Source organism: Macrobrachium rosenbergii, chromosome 10 (assembly GCF_040412425.1).
Source record: "Macrobrachium rosenbergii isolate ZJJX-2024 chromosome 10, ASM4041242v1, whole genome shotgun sequence".
Classification (NCBI taxonomy): domain Eukaryota; kingdom Metazoa; phylum Arthropoda; class Malacostraca; order Decapoda; family Palaemonidae; genus Macrobrachium; species Macrobrachium rosenbergii.
This window is the reverse complement of record NC_089750.1, coordinates 12,432,939-12,457,552: the sequence shown is the minus strand read 5'-3', so window position 1 is coordinate 12,457,552 and position 24,614 is coordinate 12,432,939. Positions and strand designations below refer to the sequence as shown.

The 24,614-nt window shown below is 33.7% G+C and overlaps 1 long non-coding RNA gene across 1 annotated transcript in view; it reads right to left on the bottom strand.

The window, feature by feature from the left end:
• Positions 1–24,614, bottom strand: part of LOC136842492 (uncharacterized) — a 404,522-nt gene that overhangs the window by 293,112 nt on the left and 86,796 nt on the right. The window contains exon 3 of the long non-coding RNA XR_010854235.1: positions 190–282. This is a non-coding gene — a long non-coding RNA (uncharacterized lncRNA). The remainder of the gene's footprint in view (positions 1–189; positions 283–24,614) is intronic.

The window sequence follows — 24,614 nt, the reverse complement described above, 5'->3', positions numbered from 1 at the left end:
AGCGATTTCGAAATGTTAATAGATGGAGATAAAACTGTATGGGTTTGGGGAACTCAGTCTTAACACCTAAATCAGAGCTTAGGAACTTGCAGTAGGACCTTTGGAGAGTCTTTTGAACGGGAAAGGGTTGAAAATTTTCCAGAGATTACAATGAAAAATCAAGTATAAATATATAATCATAACACTTACCCCTGTCTAAGATTCGGGATTCCTGAATTTTGATCACGTCTGGATCTTGGCCTTGTCTGGTAAAGTGTCTTCACTTTAGGGAACGTAAAGTTCCTGTAATAATAAAAAAAAAATGATTTAAAAACATGTATAGTAAATATCAAGGTTTCTAAAACTAAACACACATATACATAATTATATATATATATATATATATATATATATATATATATATATATATATATATATATATATATATATATATATATATATATAGGGGCCTACTGTATGTATGTATGTATATATTTTATATATATATATATATACTGTATAACTGCAGGTTCTTTGAAAAAAAATTCTAAAAAGAAAAATAACTTTCTTATTTTTTAATACAATGTATAACTGTTGTTTCAATACTATACGTCTTCAGTAAAAAGCAATAAAATATGCCATAATGAAATATAATACGCATAAAAATGTCTCCATCAAAAGCATGAGGAATGGCGTGTGTAGTATGTATAAAGGTATAAATGAACACGTATACTTAAAGCTCCTTATTAAATACGTAAATAAGTGCACACACAATAACATATATCTCTTTTGTTTCGGAAAGATCTAGTTCCCAGGTAAACCAGTCAAGGGATTTAATGCTAGTTATCAAACTTCGTGTTATCGAAGAGAAATACCTGTGTGACCACTTTGCAGAGCAATTGTGTCAGGATTCTTGCAATGATGGAATGGAGTTCACTAATTGGTCCACTCGGCCAATTATTCTCCTTTTAATATTTTTAAAGTATCAGAAAACCAATGGTTATCCCTTCAGCGAAGCCCCGAGGCACTAATTGCTTAAAAGGTGCTATTTCCTCCCTAATGCCGACGCTAATAACACCCTAACTCGATTATCCGGCAGCACGAAATATCAGGCAGATGCCCTTACGGAATTAGTAACAAGATGGAAAATGAATATTATTAGGTGGACGGAAATAATCCCATTGTTAGACGTTCACGTCATCTTTTTGGAAGCAATTTCGCCCGTAAATGCTTAACAAAAAGAAAATAACCAACCTTGCTTTTATTTTTATCACAACTGCTCGTCATCACCGTGAAGCCATTTCAGGAAGGCATTGTGATCTATTTAAAATTCACTGAATGTGATTTTTTTCTGTGGCTACGACTAGTTTTCGCGTTGCTGTGCAAGAGGTTTTACTCTATGTGGCTCAGAACATTTATACAACTGTGATTAAATATCACATTACAGTATTATAGTAAAGAATTTTCTTCTTCTTCGTTTAACGTGCTTTTTCCCATTTTTCATATGGGGTAAGCACGATGCCTTCTTTTGAAGGACTTTGATGTGGCGTTGGGGTAGGCCGTAGCCTCGATCGGCTGCCCTGCCTGACATCGCTTAGACCCCGGTAGCACATGTGTATATGTATCGTGCCAAATCATTCATTACCATTTTTACAGCAAGGATCCTTTCAGTTATCATGCTTTTATTCAGCGGTAGCGTTGACTCCTAACTAAACACATAAATAACTAACTGAAAAGAATCATAAAAGCTCGCAATAAACAAAGCTTTTTTTTTTTTTTTTTTTTTAGAAAAGACAGATCTCATAAAATGCCATCGTCTAAGAAGATACTATTCAAAGTTATGCTGTGATTTTTTTCAGGGCTTCCTTTCTCTTCAACTCTACCCTTTTGTGCTGCATAACATATTTCAGTCATTACTGTTATGTGGTCTGCCTTTTGAGTCGACTTTTGTAAATAATAAATATTTAAACTTGAATTAAATAAATCTTCGTATGCGATAAGTCAGACATTTAGTTTTAGTTCAATGAAGACTTCTGCATACAATTAAGATGAGTGACTGAAGAGAAAGGGAAGTGATAGTTATAAAGAATAAAGTAAGAAAGAATGAATTACGAATATATATGCTTCAATAAAACAATAACCATTGTTAAATACAAGAAAGGGTACTGAAACTTGACTAGTAGAACAGTACACGTTATCTAAGTGGAACAGCAAAAACCTTAGGCATTTAAGTATTCGGTATCCGTAGGCTATACAAACTGATTTTTGTTTCAGAGTAAAGCAAATTTTATCTGATTATGAATTTTACTCGTGAAATTTACCATCATGGTGTGTGTGTGTATATATATATATATATATATATATATATATATATATATATATATATATATATATATATATATATATATATATATATGTGTGTGTGTGTGTGTGTGTGTGTGTGTGTACCTACTTTAATGGAAGCACAGTTAATATCCGTTCTTCCCATTCATGCACACACACTGCCCTTTTTCCTTTGTCTAATTCACTGTTACTGAATGAATCCTCTGTCATATACATCTCGTCCACACCATACCAAACACACTTAAAACTCCTGACTTTAGGTCTTCAAAACATCATAACAAGGTATAAACCTGCAAACGCCGTATTCTGGCCATTAAATGCTTTCACACCACATACATTGCTGAAAATGTACTGGTGTTCCGTGGGAGTGTCAAAATAAACTGCCATGAGCCTCAAGAAAAGAGGCTTATCTTCATTTTAAGAGACTTTTCCTCACATCAAAGGGTATCCAATCTTTTAGTTGTCAAAAATTCCAATTAAATAATTTTCCGACTTAAAACTGAATTTTCGCACACATGATCTCGGGAGCGGGGGAGGTGCGATTGTGAACATTCTCGAAACTTTACATAAAGATACGCTGACGCATATAGTGACAGAATTTCCTTTAAACCACATGTAATGTATATTTTCATAGTTTTTTATGGTAAGTTTGATTGATACTGCATATTTTGTCATTCTTAGAGTTGCAGACAACCCGAAGAAGTTACCAGTTCACACATTTAAAAAAATGTTTATATATATATATAAAAATGTTTATATATATATATATATATATATATATATATATATATATATATATATATATACACACTGTATATCATTACATGAGAGAGAGAGAGAGAGAGAGAGAGAGAGAGAGAGAGAGAGAGAGAGAGAGAGAGAGAGAGAGAGAGAGAGAGAGAGATTAAAATGATATCATCACAACTATAAGGTCTACTATGATAAATGGATCTGCATGACAACGAATAACATTTTCAATAAAATCTTAGTATAAAATTAAATAACCAAATTTTTGGGTTCATCATGATAGCTCATGTTTACAGTATCTTAAAAATTGAAAGAAATGTATCTTCTTTATTATTATTCCTGTTTTGGGTGCATACACTCCTCCATGATGACATTAACTACATTCGTATCTTAAGCACATAATGTAAATCTAATCATTCATACCATACGAATTACAGCGTCATTTTGAGAGACATTACTTCCAGTGCAACTAGGAACTGGACCACAGTGGCAAATGGATAAAAGACCATAACGTTTGGGTCGGGTCATGTTTTAAATGTAATAACATGCAATTTTTCTCCATTTTTTGCCCCAGAGGGTTTGTTTAAAAGTTGGAATGGCAATAGAATCCTCATATCACGTTTAAAACATGCGTGGGAAAAAAGTGGGTAAATATAAAATTCAGAAATGAAATTCACCATCATAAAAGTTACCGTGGAAAAGTAAAATACTACATTGTTTTTTTTTATTATGTATGACAACAAATTCAGAAATATTTGCGTTTCGGGTAAACAATCTGCAATAGCATAATTTTGCCAAAATATGAAAAAAGAATATAAACCCTATATTCATTTCTCTCCCCGGTACATTGAAAAACACTTTTCTGGCTATATTTGCAATAACGGTATCTACAACAGAATTGAATATTCTAAATGAGTAATTTTCTCTGTAACATAAGATCATTTATTTGTTGCCGTATTTGCAAATGTTTGTTTAACTTTGGCTCTCTGTGAACGCTAATTCGAATGTTCTAATTTTCACTTAAGAAACGTGATTAAAATGACAAACTAAACGATATATGCAAACAATATTTTGTTGAAAGCTTGTTGTTAAAAGTTTACTAAAACAGTTAAACCTTTTGAAACAATCAACACACACTCGAGTGTGTAATAGTAATAGATTTTTCAACTCAAAATTTATTAAAAAAAACGCAGTCCTCGTGCATAAGATATCTATCTCTACAATAATTTAATTCTCCGGAGATTATCTCTCGTTGATAGTGCAAAGTAACATACTAAAATCATACATAATTAGCCTCTCATCACTGCAACACAACGGGCCTCTGAAATTCTGCCACTCATTAGTTTGCATATTTAAAGGGAATACCAAAGTGTCATAAGGCCTTCCACAATATTAACCATTGGACATTTCCAAGTTCCTTCTCGTAAACGTCAAAAGTCATCAGAGAGGGAGAGAGATTTAAATTCAATACGCCAGTCACAATATATCTTAAAGCAAATATTTAATCTTTAGAGCTCCTGCCATGACCTCAGATTCCCAATTACCAGTAAAGTTGAGCTACCCTAACATCAATGCCACTCCCTGAATACATGGGTTTGCCAACATCGTCCGTTAATTTTCCATTCTCTCTCATCAGTTGTAAATAAATAATCATACACGAAAGGCACTGTAAATCTGACCATGGGAAATATCGCTTCGTGTATTCAGAACATCAGCATAAATATACCTGTAAAACAACTGAAACAACTGCACAGAACAGGTTACAGCGAAAATGCTATTATTTACTTAACTTGTACCAGCACTGGATGACGACCAACTGCACAGAAAGAAGGTGACTGCCATCCTCATCACAGAATCAAAGAAGATCCCAGTTTCTTTTCCCTTTAAAACACCATTTCGTTTATTATTCAAGGAAATAATTTTAGTGTTAAAAACTATGCTGATGGGTTCATGCCTTTATTCTTATCTATTATAAAAATCCTAGCTGGAAAATTATCACTCATTCTGTTAGCTTAATAAGCTCCTAGTCTGTTGGAATTCTTAACAATAGTCGCCGGGGATTATCTGCCAACAGCGTCCAGTATTCACTGGTCGTCAGTCATCCCTGGGCTAACAATAGTCATGAAAAACACACGGTCTCAATAGATTGTCGGGAAGACATGATTACCCAAGCTGTTAGTTCTTTCACTTAGCTGAGAAGGCTTCCAAGAAAACAGATTTCAGTCCCGTCAAAATATTAATGATATGAGTCCGTTAGAAAATGTAAAAGGTTGTTTATATATATATATATATATATATATATATATATATAATATATATATATATATATATATATATATATATATATATATATATATATATATATATATATATATAAGTGTATGTATATTACCTTAAACATTTCAGTTCATTTCACCAAAGCATATAATCTGTCAAGTCACTAATTAATAACAGCTTCGACAAACAGAGTTACTTAAAAGTCAGCAGGACATCTAAACCCTGAACAATGAAATTAAATCCTATCTCCATTACTAACGCTTCTTATGGATGTCTAACCTTACATTCGTCTGAAAAAAAAAAATAAACTGCAAGGTATGCGAGAAGAGACTGACAGACAGATACCTAGACAGACAGGTTATTATTCACACGTTTGAATCCATGACTGTGAATTTAGAAATTTTCAGACATTTCAATTTGATTACTGATGAAGAATAATACACTTCCAACAATAATTATTGTCTCATAATGGTGCCATTGTCGGTATGATAATGCACAACGTTATAGAAATTTAGTGGAAATCAGTAAACTCTAAAAATTAAAAGAAGTTTAACGCAGGAAAAATATTTGTACTTTTATCCAGATCTATTTACGGTGCTGTTATTGTATCTGATGTGACGATTCAGGTCACTGGGCCGCCAGTTGCAGATGGGGATTTTACTCCAAAAATATTTGTTGAAGTTTACAGTCCTCTCAAAGCAATACGGAATTGCACACAGCAGCGCTTTCTTTCTGCCACAGCACTAGCCCACCTTTATGTCAAACCTGCTGACAATTGCAGTTTGAATATTGAAGAATATTGAAGGAGATGTCGTGTTTGAGCGACGTTTCTCTTTTCATGTTAGCATTTTTTCTTGACTTTTCATATCAGGCAACGTTTTTTGGCGTTGGGAAGGGTGTTTGTGAACTGAATAGTTTCCCTTCATTTCATTCAGTACACTGATCTTGGTAGTACATGCTATTTTTATTTTTATCGTTGTTTTTAATGTTATTATTATTATTATTATTATTATTATTATTATTATTATTATTATTATTATTATTATTAATGTTGTTTTAAAAATTTGGAAATAAAAAAGACGATAAAAAGTCAAGTGCTTGAGATGTATTGGTCAAAAGTCCAAACAAGCTCATCCTGAAGAGCATGTTGCATGTTTACCCGCATCAAACACACTGATTTTCATATTTTTATATGCAACATGACTATTATTATCGCTGCCTGCAATGGGGATGCATTCATGTGAAACAAACATAAAAGGCCATAAGCTGCAAAGCAGGCTTGCAAGAAAAAACAATTCAATCCTCAGTCTGATACATCTGCACGTACATGAACAGCAATAAAAGCGTCACATGGTTACTTGTCAAGACAAAGAAAGTTAATCAACGTATTTTGATAACAGAAAATGTTGTCCAGAAATGTGCAATATCGTGTACATTAGAGGCAGGAATATACATTATATTATCTGTTTTTGTAACTCTGTCCAACAAATTGGAAAATCTGTTATGCTTTATTCAGTTTGACACTAGCTGAAAGTTCCACCTCATTTCTAGGTATAAGAAACGCTACTGCAATAGAAATAGAAACGGATATTGGATTTACCAGAAACCAATCCTTTGCGTTAGTCTTGTAAAATATAAGAGTGAAGAGTAATAATAGTATAAGACTGAAGACGAAGAGGTATGGAAATGTCAAGGAGGAAGATGATGATAATTTTAAAGACGATAATATCATAGAAACACAAGAACAGTTAAATGAGAGTTGTAACTCTTTCATGAGATTTAGCACTTCTGTTTGCAAAGTTATATATGCATATATATTTCTTAAAGTTGTACCCTCAAGGAACGCTGACTTTAGTAAATTCTTATAACATGCTATTGATGTTATAAAATTAAATAAAAATCCTTTACATGCAGAAAATGTTGGTTACGTTTTAATGTCGCACACTTGTGGAGACGCTATTTAAAAAAATAAAATCATTGCAGTATTTACTTGCTACGGAACTTTAGCGTTTTATGCATACAAAGCATACAATCCTTGCTGGGTTATATATATATATATATATATATATATATATATATATATATATATATATATATATATATATATATATATATATTACTAAAGGACCTCATTCAAACTGGATGGTATTTAATGGAGTTATTATTCAAAAAGTTACAAGCTTTCTTGGACAAACAGTCCACATTATCAAGTATCCGTACAATGAGCAAACGCATAGTCCGGCTGTATTTATATCTGTGTGCTGGGTACTTTTAATCCTATAATCGCCTAAACCCTCTCTTGACCTTGGTCTTTCTCTGATCCCTGGTTCCATGTCCGTTTTCCGTGCGTTCTCTTGCGTTTTTCTTCGTTTCCTTGCTACTGTGGAGTATATGATTTTTTCTAGATATAAAGCCGTTTCCGGTGTTCCCTGCCATCGTGTTGTTGGCGCAAGTTATGAAGGCGTTCTCTACAACCAGTCTAGATGTTTTGTTGGTGTTCCTGTACAGAAAACTCATATTTTCCCAATTCTGTGATCATTTTTTCCCACAGTGTTTGGCAACTGCCGACGTCTGATTATAATGCCTTATGTTCTGCAGATGTTGTTTGCTTCGCTCTTTACATGATTTGCCAGTTTCGCCGCATAGTAAATTAAAATTTTATAAAATGTCATTGGCGAAACTGGCAAATCATGTAAAGAGCGAAGCAAACAACATCTGCAGAACATAAGGCATTATAATCGACGTCGGCAGTTGCCAAACACTGTTGGGAAAATGATTTTATGAGTTTTTCTGTACAGGAACACCAACAAAACATCTAGACTGGTTGTAGAGAACGCCTTCATAACTTGCGCCAACAACACGATGGCAGGGAACACCGGAAACGGCTTTGAAGACAGCATATCTAGAAAATCATATACCCACAGTAGCAAGGAAACGAAGAAAAACGCAAGAGAACGCACGGAAAACGGACATCTGGAACCAGGGATCAGAGAAAGACCAAGGTCAAGAGAGGGTGGAGGTCACACAGGAAGAGCTAGGCGATTATAGGATTAAAAGTATAGCACACAGATATAAATACAGCCGGACTATGCGTTTGCTCATTGTATATATAATGTGGACTGTTTGTCCAAGAAAGCTTGTAACTTTTTGAATAATAACTCCATTAAATACCATCCAGTTTGAATGAGGTCCTTTAATAATAATCTACTAATGCACAGAACAATTGTGTATGTGATAAAGTTAATATATATATATATATATATATATATATATATATATATATATATATATATATATATATATATATATATAATTTATTTATATATGTATATGTATGTATGCAAGTATGTATTAAACAGTTCCTTGTGTCAGGAGAAGCTCTCTTTTTAAGTCAAATTTCTTGCAGCTAATAATTCAAATATTACACGTGTTGCTTTCTATATTCCGCTGCTCCAAAGTTAATCATCCATATTTTAACTTTTTGTTATATTTTCTGAACTATTATTACTTGAGAGATGACATTTCCCCCTATTTCTCTTGACTATTCTAAGCATAAAATTCACACAAAAGACGTCAGCGTAAACAGAATGTCATGTCTTTGCCTGGAAGCAGTTTGTTTAATCCTCTTATCGTCGGGTTCCCTCGTTGCTATCATTATCTGGCCTATATTTTACCTCGGCTATCAGATAGTGAATTCTGGTAAAGCCGGTTTAAAACTGCGACTTTTCTCCTCATTATTTTTAAACGCGGTTCATCCTGTCGTTTCATTTTTTTTTATGACACAGATAAGGGTAAGTTTTTACCAATAACAGTTTTATATTAGTTTTCCTAGTTCATCTTTGTTTATCACTGGGTCATGCAGACTTTAGGAATGGCCTTCAAGAAGCCACCGGAATGTTAATGCCCTCTACGCTCCTTGAACATAAACCAGGAAACGTATGCTGAAGTACTTACAATTGCTCAAAGAAGTCTGAACGCATATAAATTATATATACATAGACAGTACATATATATGTGTGTGTATGTATATAAATATATATATATATATATATATATATATATATATATATATATATATATATATAGGCTATATATATATGTATATATATATACATATATATATATATATATAAAAAAGACATCAATGCTTACCCCATACAAAAATGGGAATAAAAAAAGCACGTTAAAAGAAGAAGAAGAAGAAGAAATATATATATATATATATATATATATATATATATATATATATATATATATATATATATATATATATATATATATATATATATATATATACAAACACTTCCGTTATGAATAGATTGTATGTCCTCGCTTTTACTGCCTTTACATTCTCTCTCTCTCTCTCTCTCTCTCTCGCTCAATAAATACAGAAAGTGTGGGAACTGACGAGAGAGAGAGAGAGAGAGAGAGAGAGAGAGAGAGAGAGAGAGAGAGAAATTATGAATGGAAGCCTCTTCATTATCTTTTTCTTTAACTGCTGAGAGTGAATACAATTATTTTTCAATTAATAAAGAGAAGTTGCAGTAAAGAACGTACTAATATTTATTACTGTCATTATTCAAATAATTACCTACAAATAACCCTGAGACCCTATTTCTTGTTACCCCAAAAAAGGACACAACAGACCAAGAATGAAAAAGACAATTAATATCAATACAATTCTACTGAGCATGTCGAGCAGCTGAATCCTGTAATTTACCCTATTTATTTTATTACCATAATTAATGTAACATTTATAAAAAGAAGTCAGAATTGAATTTCATGAGTTAATGCAGAATTATTTAATGTATTCCCTTAATTAGCACCGTAAGGAAGACGAGATATATGTTAACCATTTCATAATAGTTGATAAAAGGAAAATTGCTCCATAATATATTGTAGTTATCTGGCAAGACCTTCCTAGGCTGAGATTAATTAGATATTGAAATTGTAGAATTTTATTTACTTATTATTTTTTTTATAAAATGTTCGTTGGTGGATCTTGGAACAGACCGTAGGAGTCTAATAAGGATCGCTATGGGTACAGACAGACAGGGAAAGCCAACAGAGCGAGCATTTTTATTTGTACCTTATGTCTGTCATTCATTTTTTTTTTATCTTAAGGATATACAAAATAAAATTATAAGTTTCTTCAGTCTATGGCCACCAATTTATATTCAGTATTTTAGCAAGTCATCAGAACAATTTGTAAGTAAAGAGAAAAAATTTTTATATGAACTAATAGGACATTCTTCGTCTAAAGTGAGAAATTTGAGACCAAATGTTAAGATAAAAACAATAGGACAAATAATCATTTACTGATGGTTTAAATGTGTTAAAAATATAGATAGTCTTGGAAACGGCAGTCCAGATTCAGCTAAAAGAGAAAAAGCGGCAAAGAAACTCGGGGAGCCTCGATGAGCGATATCTTTGACCGAGCCTGAACAGTGAACTTTGACCTTATAGAAATTTCGACCCTTGGGATCGAATCAGACGCTGTCATGCTGAAACGCCCTAAGTCTTATTAAGTTTATTCATGTGCAAAGCTGTTTGTTAATAAGTAACATACCAGCCCGTAAGCGAGTAGATATTTACTCATTTGTATAAAGACACGTTTCGAAGAGATAACTGCATGCGGAATTAAGCAAAGAAGACAAAATATAAATAAAATAGAAATACAAGGAGCCTGTCTCAACATTTTCCAGGCCTTTGTGCAGAGTTCACAGAGGTCTTTGTTAAGTTCCCGGAGGCCTTGAGAGAAATCATATTTCTAAGAACTGAACAAAGATAAAGGGTGGGTGAAAAAATAATCATTGCCTTTTGAATCTGGGGTTCATTAAATTCGTGCCATTTTCTTAGAAATGGAAGTTGTTGGTTGACGCACCATTCTCCAACTGTCACTTTTGTGTTTGTTTATTTTTTGCTCGCATATTTAAGGTACATGTCCTGTAGCTGATTGCAGATCGTTACATTCATGAAATTTGCCAATTCTTTCACTTCTGTTTAACTGGCTTTGGAGGTTGCATATGGTTTTAAGGCAGTATTAATATCAATATAGGCACTACCATCAATATCAATATTAATATCACTATCTAAAAACACGCAAAGTTACACGGCAACTGAATTAGAATATCGTTTGCCATTACAATTCCTTGAATTCATGGTATCAGGAACACAACACAGCTGGCAGGACTTGTGGTCCATATGTCGGGAGCGGTCAAGGACTTACCAAACGTGGGGTGATGGCTTTATATATATATATACGTATATACTGTATATTCAGGAGATGACCTCTAATCTTATGGAACAAGCCCATAGGGCTACTGACTTGAAACTCAAGCTTCCAAATAATATGGTGTTCATTTGAAAGAAGTAAGAGAAGGCAACAGGAAAATAGTTATTAAAAAAGAAATAATAAATTAACAAATAAATAAATAGATAGATAAAAATGTTATTAAATTATTAAAATGCAAGGCGTATTGCTTTAGGGTAGCAATGCATTGCATCTTAGCTAAAACTTTTGAGATTCCAACTGCACAACATCCTCAGGGAGAAGTTCGACAGCATGGCACATTTACTGCATATTAGAATTGGAGTTCAGCAAATCTGGTCACTCTCGGCGGGAAAAGAGAACCAGGGATCAATTGTAATTGTAATTGTGAAAGATCTCTGTTAAATACAATTTATGAAAACTTGACAAACAAGAAACCATCCGTCGATGGTCCAAGTCATAACTGCTAATGTTAGGAAACCGGAACCTAACACCACGAACTACTGTCTAAAAGAGCTACTTCTCTGGCAGAAGCTGACATCCACATCGGAGAACAGAGTTCTAGTAAAGCAAGGACAAATGACATAAACAGGTTGCAATGGTTTTATCACTGTTATAAATATATGAGGCCTTACGTTCAATACCTAACTTCCGTGCGGCAATTTCTGATGCTTTCGCTGGATATTTAAAAAAAAAAAAAAAAAAAAATGTGAGTCGAAAGTTGCACCAAGTATAGTTAGAACTTCAGACTGATTCAGCAGAGTTCCATCCATTGAAGGGGAGGATAGGGTGGGAAACAAGTATGAGATCAACTAATCAATAGTGTTTTCATTTTACTGGAGTTCAACCTCATGCCCCACCAACTAATCCGTTCCATGTCACAACTGAGACTAAGGGCAGCTTCATTTCTCCTAATTGGAGACTTAATTATACCCAAAAATACCAGTCGACCAAGAAAACTGCCCTGTGGAACTCCAGACACAATAGGTCTTGGTTTCCCATGGCCCCCAACAATAGCAACTCGCTGCTGCCTGGCTGTAAGGAAATCTTGACGTAATCCTAAAACATATCCACCCACTCCAAGGTTCTGAAGTTTATATATGCCTTATGATTTACTAAATGGAAAGGAGCACTAAAGTCTATTTGAATTACTCTTCACTCAAAGCCCTTACCGAGGTTTTCTTGCAAATGGCATGTCAAATCTAAAAGAGCATCGCACGCACCTAACTGCTTCCTATATGCAGACTGACTATTAGCTAACAGTCCTTTGGATTCCACATACTTGTATACTGGCTTAAACATGTAAATATTATATATATGTGTGTGTGTCCGTGTGCATGTGCGTGTATGCAGAATAACTACATATCCTCCACATGTTACTTAAAGTTTCTTTTTAGTCTGATGAATCATTATGGATACGACAGGGCATTAGGACGACTTTTCCTAAATGTTAACCTGATATTTTTAATATAGCCGGTGGTTCACAAGAGAAATATGGGAAACTTATCTCGTCCGTAAGAACACACGGTAAAGATGAAAAAAATTAATACTGTTTACATTGAAAAATGGAGAATTATTAGTAACCTTTTATGAGGCTACTAATTCTCAATGCGAGTCTTGTGTTCAAATAAAAATGGGAAACAATGATTATATCACAAATGAAATATACGCAAAAGTAATGATGAGCAATGAGAGAGAGAGAGAGAGAGAGAGAGAGAGAGAGAGAGAGAGAGAGAGAGAGAGAGAGAGAATTTCAGTAAAGTAAGCATTTATAAAATGAGCAAGTATAAAAAGCGTTAAACAGAAACTGTACATATAACGCTGCATAATAAACTGAAAGAGATAAGTAATTATATATAAGTAATTTGATGGTTTGACAGATAGATAGAGATAGATAGACAAACTAAGACAGAATATGGGTTAATCAGTGTTAGACTAACTGTTGAATCTACTGCCAAATCATAGCATTGTTAAATGCTACCCCAAAGTTAATACTACCCTTGAGCAAGTACATGCATGCATCTCTGATCAATAATACAACTGAGTTTGAAGAAATAGGGATTACGTTTAAGTAATGAAGCTTTAATTCTATTCCTTATTTTCCGGAAGCTGATTTTCTAATATTTTCCTTGCTGTAATCTTTGTTATGTTTAGCAATAATATTTATAGTTCGGGTTTAGCAAAATTCTCGTGTGAACAATATTGAAATGCTCACAGGGACACACTTTGAGGTAAGTACCTACTGCTTTCGTTCGTAGAATTCTATCTATCTGATAGGTATTTTTCCATGTGGACCCCCTTATCATTGACGTTTGCAAAGTCTATTTCTTACCATTCATAATATCAAAACATGGCCTTAACCATGCATTCGCCATACCACTGTAACATATGTGTTTTTCACGTAAATGATGAACTTTCAGTTTTTTCATATCATGTTATGTTGCACATCATTATTATACCTCTTAAGGCGTGAACCTGAATAACAAGCTAGTGAAGACAAGCGACTTAAGAACAGCGATGCATACTGGGAAATACATAGGCAGTATATTGCAAAATCATTTCTTGGTTACTTGACGCAACTATCAGTATTTGTCTGTTAAATATTCAAATATAAGGCAGATACAGAATCATCATCATCATCCAGGTGCCATATCCCCAAGGACGTCGGCAATCATGGCTCGCCACTCCTCTCTAGATAAAGAATAAGAATGCGTTAATGCAAAAATGATTACTCTTCATAAACTTAGTGTATACTTTGTATAGAATTCCGTAAAAATTGTTGATGTGAAGAAAAGGGTATATAATAACCACTAGATCTAAATTTCAAGAGGCTCTTTATTGTTAACGTTACTGACTTAATTGTCTTTTATGCCTCATTTTGATCAATTGGCCAAAACAACAGACTCTGAGAGGTCTTGCAATTTTCAGTTATATTTATAGCGCGAATGTTCCTACATCTATAATTACCGATGTATGTGTAGGATTAGTCCTTTCCTTTGTTAAAAAATGAAAAGGAAATTACCTAACAATGATTTAAAAATGGCGCAATTTCTGATGAAAAGCCTTTACAAATTACTGTGGCCTTTGTGCTTTGCGGACAAAAACTTTAACATCACAGCACAATAACTGTAATCACCATTGTAAAAAAACTTTTGACTGATTTCCCTACTGCGCATTAACATACCACAAATGAAAGAGTATTTGTTTTTTTTTTTATTTAAATAAATAACTGAAAACGAATATGTAAAAATATAATTACGTCACTTCACATAAAACTTAATAAAAATTCCAAATCATGAAAAACTATATCTTAACAAATTTATGCTAGAATATATGTACTATTTTCAACTCTCTGGACATTTCATCTTATGAAAGATTTCTTTTTAAGCTACTGACCTAGTAGGTTTGTTACATACGAATGTTTGCTTCTTTTCAGATAATCATAATAAAATTTCTAATCTGTACTCTATTGGATACAATTACAGCTTTTCTAATATCATCACATAAAGTGTGATTACTGTCCTCGTCATATTTTCAAAAGATGTGTAATTCTAATCCTTGAAAGAGGATTTTAGCGAGAAATTCCTTATGGTCTTATTTTCTCCAATTCTTTCAGAGCAAACCATCACCTTTCTAGATTAATTTCTACGGCAAACTAAATGCTTCAAGTAAAGACGTTAGGCGGTCTTTGTTTGACTCCCCACCAAGAATTCACATCTCCAGAAACTTAGTTATTTAGATTAAATGAACGTGTTTTTTATACTGTTGGGTATGATAATTAATTCAAAAGATGACCTGGTAATTTCTGAAATTCTTTGTCGCTATTTCCCCTGGGGTTCATTTTAAATTTTGCGCATGTAACACGTAAGAAAGGGCAGTTGACTTAAAAAGAAACTTACACAGAGTATAAGATTTATCTGTGATAAAACTGCAACACAGAATGACAGGAATAATAAAGAAATCAAGATGATTCTACAAACAGAAATAAGGCAGTTAACTGGAAAGAGAAATGTCTCAAAATACAGAATATTTATCTTCAGTTCACTCCTGGAGATTATGTTAACAGTTCGTTATCATTTCTTCATACAACTGAGAAGGACGACAGAAAATTAACTTTACAGACTTTATTACATTATGCTTCGTAAATGAAAATCCCAGAATTTCTTTCATCTATTTTTGCTTCAACATTTTCAACGTAGCACAAGATTTTTATAGGAAAATCTCGAAAGAATTAAACGTATTCAAAGATTGCGTTCTAGCTTATTTAACATGTCTAAATCTGAAATCATTTTCATTAACATTTATGATGAAAAGAAAACCATAAAGGTGAAAATTACCAAATAATACAATGCACACACAACGAACGAACGAGAAGAGAGAGAGAGAGAGAGAGAGAGAGAGAGAGAGAGAGAGAGAGAGAGAGAGAGAGAGAACGTCGGATAATTTTTGTGCCAGAGATTGAAGAACATTAATGCTCATATGATGAGTTCATAAACCGACACACACCAGTTCATCTCACGATGAATAGGAGAAAATAATCTCATTAATGGAAGATTAAATGAATAATAATTTAATTATTGTCTCTTCACAGTAACACTGTAATTCTGTTCTCAGTGTCATATATACAATGACATAGCATTCTAAACATACATATGTATAAGGTTAATATTTCCTAAAAAAAAATTCCGAGTAAATTCCGTGTTATTGTACTGAATATCATGGCAGTCTAAACCCCTGAAATGACAGGCACAGACAAGATTTTTCTCCCCCCAAAATTCTTAAGAAATATACTTCCCCTTTTATCACCATGGAGCTGCAAATAATAGCGTTTCTCCCTTATGCTTAGCAGCAGCCAGTGGCGTAGCTGGCATTCCATCAGTGGGGGCTAGCAGGGGCCAAGATATTTTTTTGGGGGGACCCAAAAAAATTGCACAAAACTAATGTACCAATCCTGTAATTAATAAAATATACTATTCTCGAATGTATATATCTATGAGATTGAAGGCAAATAAGAGTATTAGTAATTAGTAAACCTGTATTTGAAATTATAGAGCTCAATTTTCAATTAATTTTCAACTCTTACTGTATGAAAATGTATCAAATACTGTAAGGGTCAAAGTTTAGCTACATAGGGAATTTCAACTGGGGGTGCCAGTGTGGGGGTCAAGCATCCCACTGGGGGAGTCCGGGCTCCCCCTGGCCCCCCATAGCGACGCCACTGGCGTTTGCCATCCTTTATGAAAAAGTCGCTGACATCTGCGGATTAGGTATTGAAGAAATTTGAAGGAGATTCTATATGTCAGTGAGAATCTTTTCCTTAAAATTTTTTTTTATCTATTTATATTTTAATCCTAAGAATACCATTTCTCTGGTCAGGCTCTTGCCTTTTAAATATATATTTTTTTCAGACAAATTTATCTACTACACAGTTACGGATTCAATTCTGGCGTATCCATAAAAGTCAAAATATCTTTAACAGTCTTTTTTGCATGAAGTCAGAGAGACTGTTGGGATACATTTATCAAAACCACTAAGACTGAATTAACTGCCATTTTGTTTTATATATATATATATATATATATATATATATATATATATATATATATATATATATATATATATATATATATATATACAAATACATAAAAGAAGATAATCGGATAAATAAGGTCTAATTACGAATAGATTAAATCCATGGAAAATATTAACATCATTTAATTCTCAGCATTTCAGGGAGACATTCCCTTCTTACACAGAAAACTTGAATGAATTTGAATGAAAGAGTATAAATTGATTGGTCAGCAAAAGAGCAGTATTTTATAACCAACCTCTCATAATTTCACGACGAAATATCAATGCAGCCAACTAAAAAAAACTCATCCGACGAAGTCTGTCAAACCATGAATATGTTCATTATTCATTATAAAAGGTGCATTGGGAGTTGTAAGAGAATTTATTTTAACTCATTCTCTAAAATCCAAATGAGCGCAGCAAAACTTGCCGACAATATAAATGGACAAACTTCCACCACACATCAGCGTTGTATACACTACTGATGGAATCAGACTGAATAAAAACAACTTTTAACGTTGGGCCTCAAATAATTCACGACCTCGTGTTCCCACATCTCTCTCTCTCTCTCTCTCTCTCTCTCTCTCTCTCTCTCTCTCTCTCTCTCTCTCTCTCTCTCTCTCTCTCAGTGAAATTCTATTATGCAGAAATTAAAACAAAATTTTCCGGATGGCCAGCACCGAGCAACAGGTTTCAAGCAGGCACACACTCCAGCAGATATTCAAAAGGTCGTAAAATATTGTTGAAACGTTTCCCTTCATTCTGTGCTTTTTGCCATCGGCAATAAAAATGCAAATCACATCTACACCATTTTCCCCTTTCACGTTTCGTTTTAATTTTTCACTCGGACTTTTATTTTTTTTCTAATTTATTATTGGGATCCAGAAAGGAATGATTTTCAGTAAAACGTACGTGGATCATTCTATATTTATCTATTATCTATCTATAGCATATGTTTATGACTAATGAGACTTTAAGGAAGGTCAGTGTTGAAGAATAGAGAGGTGCCAAGAGTTTACAGGATTACAAGTCAGATTCTGCAATACGGTACTTATACTACATCGGAGATGACCATGGTGTGTAAGGTTTGTTATAATCAGAAAGAGGTTTGAAATGGCCCAGTGGGAGAAATAACTGTCCATAAGTGTAAGGCGAAAGGTGACTTATAACTGAAAGTTATAGTGCCACAACATTACCTAGTATTCAAAGGCCGTTGTATGTCAGGCTCGTAAATGAGGTAGTAAGAACAGTACAAGGAATGTCGATTGAATGTTCCTTATAATAACACTGTGTGAGGCATTTGAAAGTCGATGGAAAAGGCTGTACGTGAAACACATGAACGTAATAAAAAGCTTATGAGAGGATGCACAGTGATGAAGGTAAAGTACCGAGACCGAATAGAAGATTTATAATGAAAGTCAATCAGATGTTAGAACATAGATGGGAGAGCAATTTACCTAGTGTAAAGTGGGTATAAACTGGCGACGTTTAATGTTTGCATGGCTGGTTAATGTTTTACTGTTGGAATGATGTGAGCAGTAAGACGAATGACAAAAGCTGTGTGATACGGAAAGGAGTTGTGAGGATGGAATGGTTGATATTACATGTGGGAAGGTGCTGACTGGCAAGGGTGCAGAAAAGTACGAGGCGTTCATCATCAGAAGGGCTTCTCGCCACAAAAAAAAAGAAAAAAAAATTAGTTACAAGCCATCAAAGTTTTGGAAATTCAATCTGCTCTAATTTCTTTATCTTTCAAGATACAAAGTTGTATTCTGTATGAGATGAAGTATTTGCGATCATTTTGAAGTTGATCAGACGAAAAACGCCATTTTCAAAAGTTGGGGCGAGAGGCCCTTCTAATGTTGAACGCCTGAATTATGGCGAATGAATTTGAAAGTGTTCGTCAATGTAAAAATGGTAACAGAGGGATAGTAAGAAAAGCCTGCGAGAGCAAGTGGATGCAAGATGGATGGGACATTGCATGTGCTGTGGATGATGAAATAACAGCATTATTTCACTCGATTACGTATTATTGTAGTAAATATAACGCTTATGGTGAGAGAAATATTGAATCCAAGAACAGTACAACAAGGAAGGTAGGGGGATCTCTGCTAAAATATTGGAACAAAATAAAGGGGGTCTATGGAAACAAAGTGGGATTTATGAATGGACTATAATGACTAATCTCTTTTATGGAAATTTCATGGGACGCGTAATGAGCATGAAAGGTTAAAATACAGTTACTGAGATGACATGTTTGCATAGTATACGCATAGTGAGGTTTAAAAAGGCAGGATACAATAAAAGGAAATGGAATCAGGTTATTTGCAAATAGTTTGGTCATGTGTAGAATGAAGAAAGTAGTGAGAGGTAGCTTGACTCCTAACTCCTGAGCAATAGAAATTTTGGAACAGAGGGGTCTTCTTACTGTTGTCCTCGATGCTTATGGACGGCTCAGCAGGCAAATAATATGCCAGATGTAAATAAGGTTTTTAGTTATATATATATATATATATATATATATATATATATATATATATATATATGTGTGTGTGTGTGTGTGTGTGTGTGTGTGTGTGTGTGTATAAACACACATTCATACGTATAAAGTGGAGTACGATTAAAGATGTTATATATATATATATATATATATATATATATATATATATATATATATATATATATATATATATATATATATATATATAATTATAATATATATATATATATATATATATATATATATATATATAAAAACACATTCATATATATAAAGTGGAGTACTAGTAAAGATGTGTTTATTTATAGTCGCAAACCAGAGCCATGAAGGAGGAGTGTAATGACAGATTCCCAGTTGCGCAAACTCCTATGCATGTGTAATGCGCAAAAGGATATCGTCGTCTTGAAGGAGAGAGGAGACATAGTAACCCAAACGTCACTGAACTTCAGCTAATATGCATAAAGAGTTCCCGCGACGGAAAAGGCTCCCGTTTCAGCTCATATTCCCTGCAGCCTTAAAATGGTAGCCGTTCTTGAATGGCATTTCAATACTGCGCTACTTTGAAGTTTATCTTCCATATTTATATTCATGTTTCATTTACAAGTTTCTTCGTGGCCGTGTATGCGCATTCTTCCTCCTTCCATATTTGGTTTTATAGTATGTGTCTTATTGAATGACGGTATAGAGAGAGATAGGATGCTTTTTTTTAATTTTTTTGAAGAAGCATTTCCCATTTGCTTTTGACCATTTTGTCTATTTTGCGCATTTTTTCTGTTTTTGTTTTTGCTTCGACTGCATCTACTAAAATAAACAGCATTTCTCTTCTTTTGTGGGTAGGCCGATATATCGAAATAAAATGCTCTACATATCTGATTTCTGTTATCGTCAATGACCAAGAGAGAAACTGGGTCTAACGAAAATTCAAAGGTACCTGAGATGCCACAGGAATCTTTCATATAATAAGTTTCCTAATCGTGTGCCAGTGTGTTGTCTGTGACTTCGTTAAAATTAAAGCAGCATAATTATAAACTCTGGTTGTAAAAATCGTTGTTCAGGCAACGATTTCTTAGCATTTCAATCAATGACCATATGTTTAGTACAGAGCCCCTCAATAATTGGACGCATCTGATGTTAAAATGATCTTTCCACCTTTTTTGTGTTATTTTTTCTTTGCAAAACAGACCATCATTTTCTATCTTCAGTAAACTATCACCTGCATTACTTACTTTTTGCACATTTTCTTACCATCTCCTATTTAAAGGAGGTGGTCCATCTCTTCCACAATTCATTATTTTTCGTTCTTTTCATCTGGTTTCCAGCAGGCCTCAAGGCCTCACTTATAAGGGTGGTTCCTCTGCTCTTTGCACTGAAAAGAACAGTACTGCAAACTCTCAAATCCTAAAATGTTTTCGAATATTCTGTGTGCGTTTTTTTTTAGACTTGACAGTCTTCTTTGAACTATTTTCCATTATTTAGTTAATTATCTAAAATTATAAAAAACACATTTATGGCTAAATTTGAGTTCAACTCGTTATGTTGCATTCTATTAGAAACACTAATACCTCAATGTCTGTTCTTAAAACGAAAGATGATGCTAGTGATAAGGAACATTTCTTTGTTATTTGAGCTAGTCCTCTTCCATGTTGAAACACTAGGAGCAGCACAACGTTTTGGAATTGAGCGCAGGTGAACTGTGTAAACTGACAATTTAAACAGCTTACAGCACTGAAAATTAATTCGAAAAGCGTATATATCAAATTTAGAGTCACTCACTATGTTGCTGTTGTTGAGTTATATAATTGAGCGAGACCCCAGGTAAAGATGAAGTGCTTCTTTTTTCCTTTTCTTCCTTTTGTACCGTAAAAAATGTCATCATTATTTACCGAAGCAGTAAGCACTGCTAATCCGACGTAAACAGACCATGCTTATTTATAGACAGATTGCACCTGAGCCATGATAATTGTAATTAAAAGGCTTTTTAAACACATTATGGAAAGGTATTCAGCTCCCGCTATAGGTAAATAGCTGCCATATTCTCTACCATTAACTCTTTGTATTCTTACAAATATCCCATTATAACGTATTATATAGATGTAGCCTTACAGCTCACTAGAAAGAAAAGAAAAACATTTTTAGGTGCCCTTTTTTTCGTTAAGCTCCGGGCATTGTGTAAAGCTCACAAGGGTCTTTGTTAAGTTCCAGGACGCCTTGAGGGCAATCCAGTTTTTCAGAACTGAACAAGAGATGAAGGGAGTAAACAATCTTCATACGGATCTAGGCCATTTTATTCCCGGTGACCTTTTTCTTCTGCTTCAACGAAGTGTGGAACTTTACTCAGAAGGACTACGTGGTACTCTTGGTAATAATAAGGGACTTTACTTGAGCAGGCTACAGCTTAAATTGCTGTCGGTTAATCGATTGTCAAGTGAGCGATAATACTTCTTCAATTCCGCTTAGCTGTAACATTTTTTCACTCAGAACAGAAGCAGCAAATACGTTCGAGCAAAGTGTGTCAAGAGTGTGTGAATGACACGAACGTGCAGGTAAAGTGAAATGTATCTGAAAATGATTTGACGTGTTACTCTACATGAAAGCGACCTAAGGCTAAGTATTTCAATTAAGGGATTCATCTCGCATTCAGAAGTTACATGCTAAACGAGTCAACCTAATCTTTTATATCTCATACGGCCAACCTCCCTTTTTGAATAACAGGTTTAGTTTCGAATACGATTCAATCCAGAGTGCTATGAATTTCATGAACCCTCATGCACCTATGTATACATCCGTACACACATACATACGAGTACACACACACCCATATATATATATATATATATATATATATATATATATATATATATATATATATATATATATATATATAAAAGAAATCCCAGGGTTTCAAAATATGACCGCCGATGATATTTTGTTACGGGACTCGTTAATAAATTAGCAGTACGATCGTAATAGAAGTGTAAAACACAGTGGCAAAGGAGAGAGAGAGAGAGAGAGAGAGAGAGAGAGAGAGAGAGAGAGAGAGAGAGAGAGAGAGAGAGAGAGCTGCTGTACGGTACCTAAGACAATGTGAGAGTAAAGAGAGAGTACAGTGTTGCTCGCTTAATAGTTGAATCTATTGCCGAATTGTAGCCATGTTAATTGCTTCAATAAAGTTAATACACGCTTCTGCAACAGTGCAATGCGTCTTTAGCCAATAATGAAGTTAGTTAGGAGAACAGGAAGTTCAATGATGGCATCAAGGCTTTGAAACTGTTTCCTGCGCGTTGATTGTTCATTTTGTTAATTATTCAGTATTCCAACAACCGTATTTGAAAAGAACTTTAAAATGATCCCGCAGGTGTTGATAAGGTTGATAAGTGACTGCTTAATATGAATAACCGGACGTACACACATATAAAAACATTTTGGTTTGAAACTATGTAATAATAATATTTCGTAATCTAATTCCAACTGAAATTAATATGCTTCAGAAATGATGCATATAATGAATTTTTACAACTTTCACGGACGGTAATGAAACACTGCCTGAAGAGTAAAATATAAGAATATCTACTGTATATAATAAATACCATGCTGGTGAAATCGCTAATAGCACCATATTGCAAATTAACTGCTTAAATCTAATGACGTCTGTACCGTAAATTTTTTTTTATTATGAACAAGAAAAAATTAATAATACAGGCATCACCATGATGAACTAAAAGGGAACGGCAATATGGAAAGAAAAAAAATCAAATAAATTGTAGAAGTTGAAAGTACTTATATCTGCCCGTTAAGAACGCTAGTTTTAAAAATATCTTCAATATTTTGTAGCAATATTTAACCGGCGAGCCAAATTATACCACGAAAAACATGCCAGTAAATGGAAAGAGATTGAAATAAAATTAGAATAATTTCTTTTCTGCAAAAAGACATTAAATTTTTCTAAAAGAAAAAAAGCATGTCATATAGTCCAATTGGTTTGATACCATCGAATCATGTTATTAAGCATGAATGAATTCCATGACTACAGTACTTAGAAATAATCAAACAAAACGATTTAAATTATTTTTTAGAAATGAGTGATTGTAATCAGAGAAAAAAATTAATTCGTTTTGTTTAAACTTAGAATTGCAAGAAAAAAATATATGTCGAAAACAATTCGCTCAAACGAAAACAGTTTCAAATCTGAAAACCATTAATTGACAAGTTTGCAGTCACTAGAGAATTTATGAGAAATAAAATGAAAGTCATACTATCAACAAATGTTATACATCGCAACCTAAAAAAAAATAATAAACAAAGTAGTTTTTCGTAAATGCAGAGTTCGGAAAAACAAAATTAAGTTTTGTGCTGGAAAAAACCATTCATTATATTTATTTCCAAAAATTTCCAGGTACTCATTACATAAAATCAAATATGTGAAATAACAAGTGTTTTGCAGATACAGAAACCAGAATTTTTTTCCTATGTCGAAAAAGTCCAGTCGTTCAAACGAAGAGAGAGTGGTTTCATATCCAAGAGCGTGTAGTAATACTCGATCTTGTTTCCACGGGGCCCTAGAACTGACAGCGTTAACTAGATCAAGCGACGCCCCTCCTGTTGATTGGAAAGCACGAGTGATATTTGCTACGCATGCTGAAGTATTTCGACGTGTACCAGGCATCGTTTGATATATGAATCCATCCCCCTTCGAATTCTTTGAAAATGACGATGGGACTGAAATCCAGCAGGGATGTCATATTTACATTTCCAAAATGCCATTCTTTAATTTATTTTACTTTTTTACATATGGATAGAACGTAAAAAATATAGTTAAACTGTTTTTTAAAACGTCAAATGAAAAAAATTACGCACTGAAATATACTTTGAAATGTCATGAGGAAAAATCTGGAAATTTTCAGTTTAACAGCTAAAATCATTAGATGA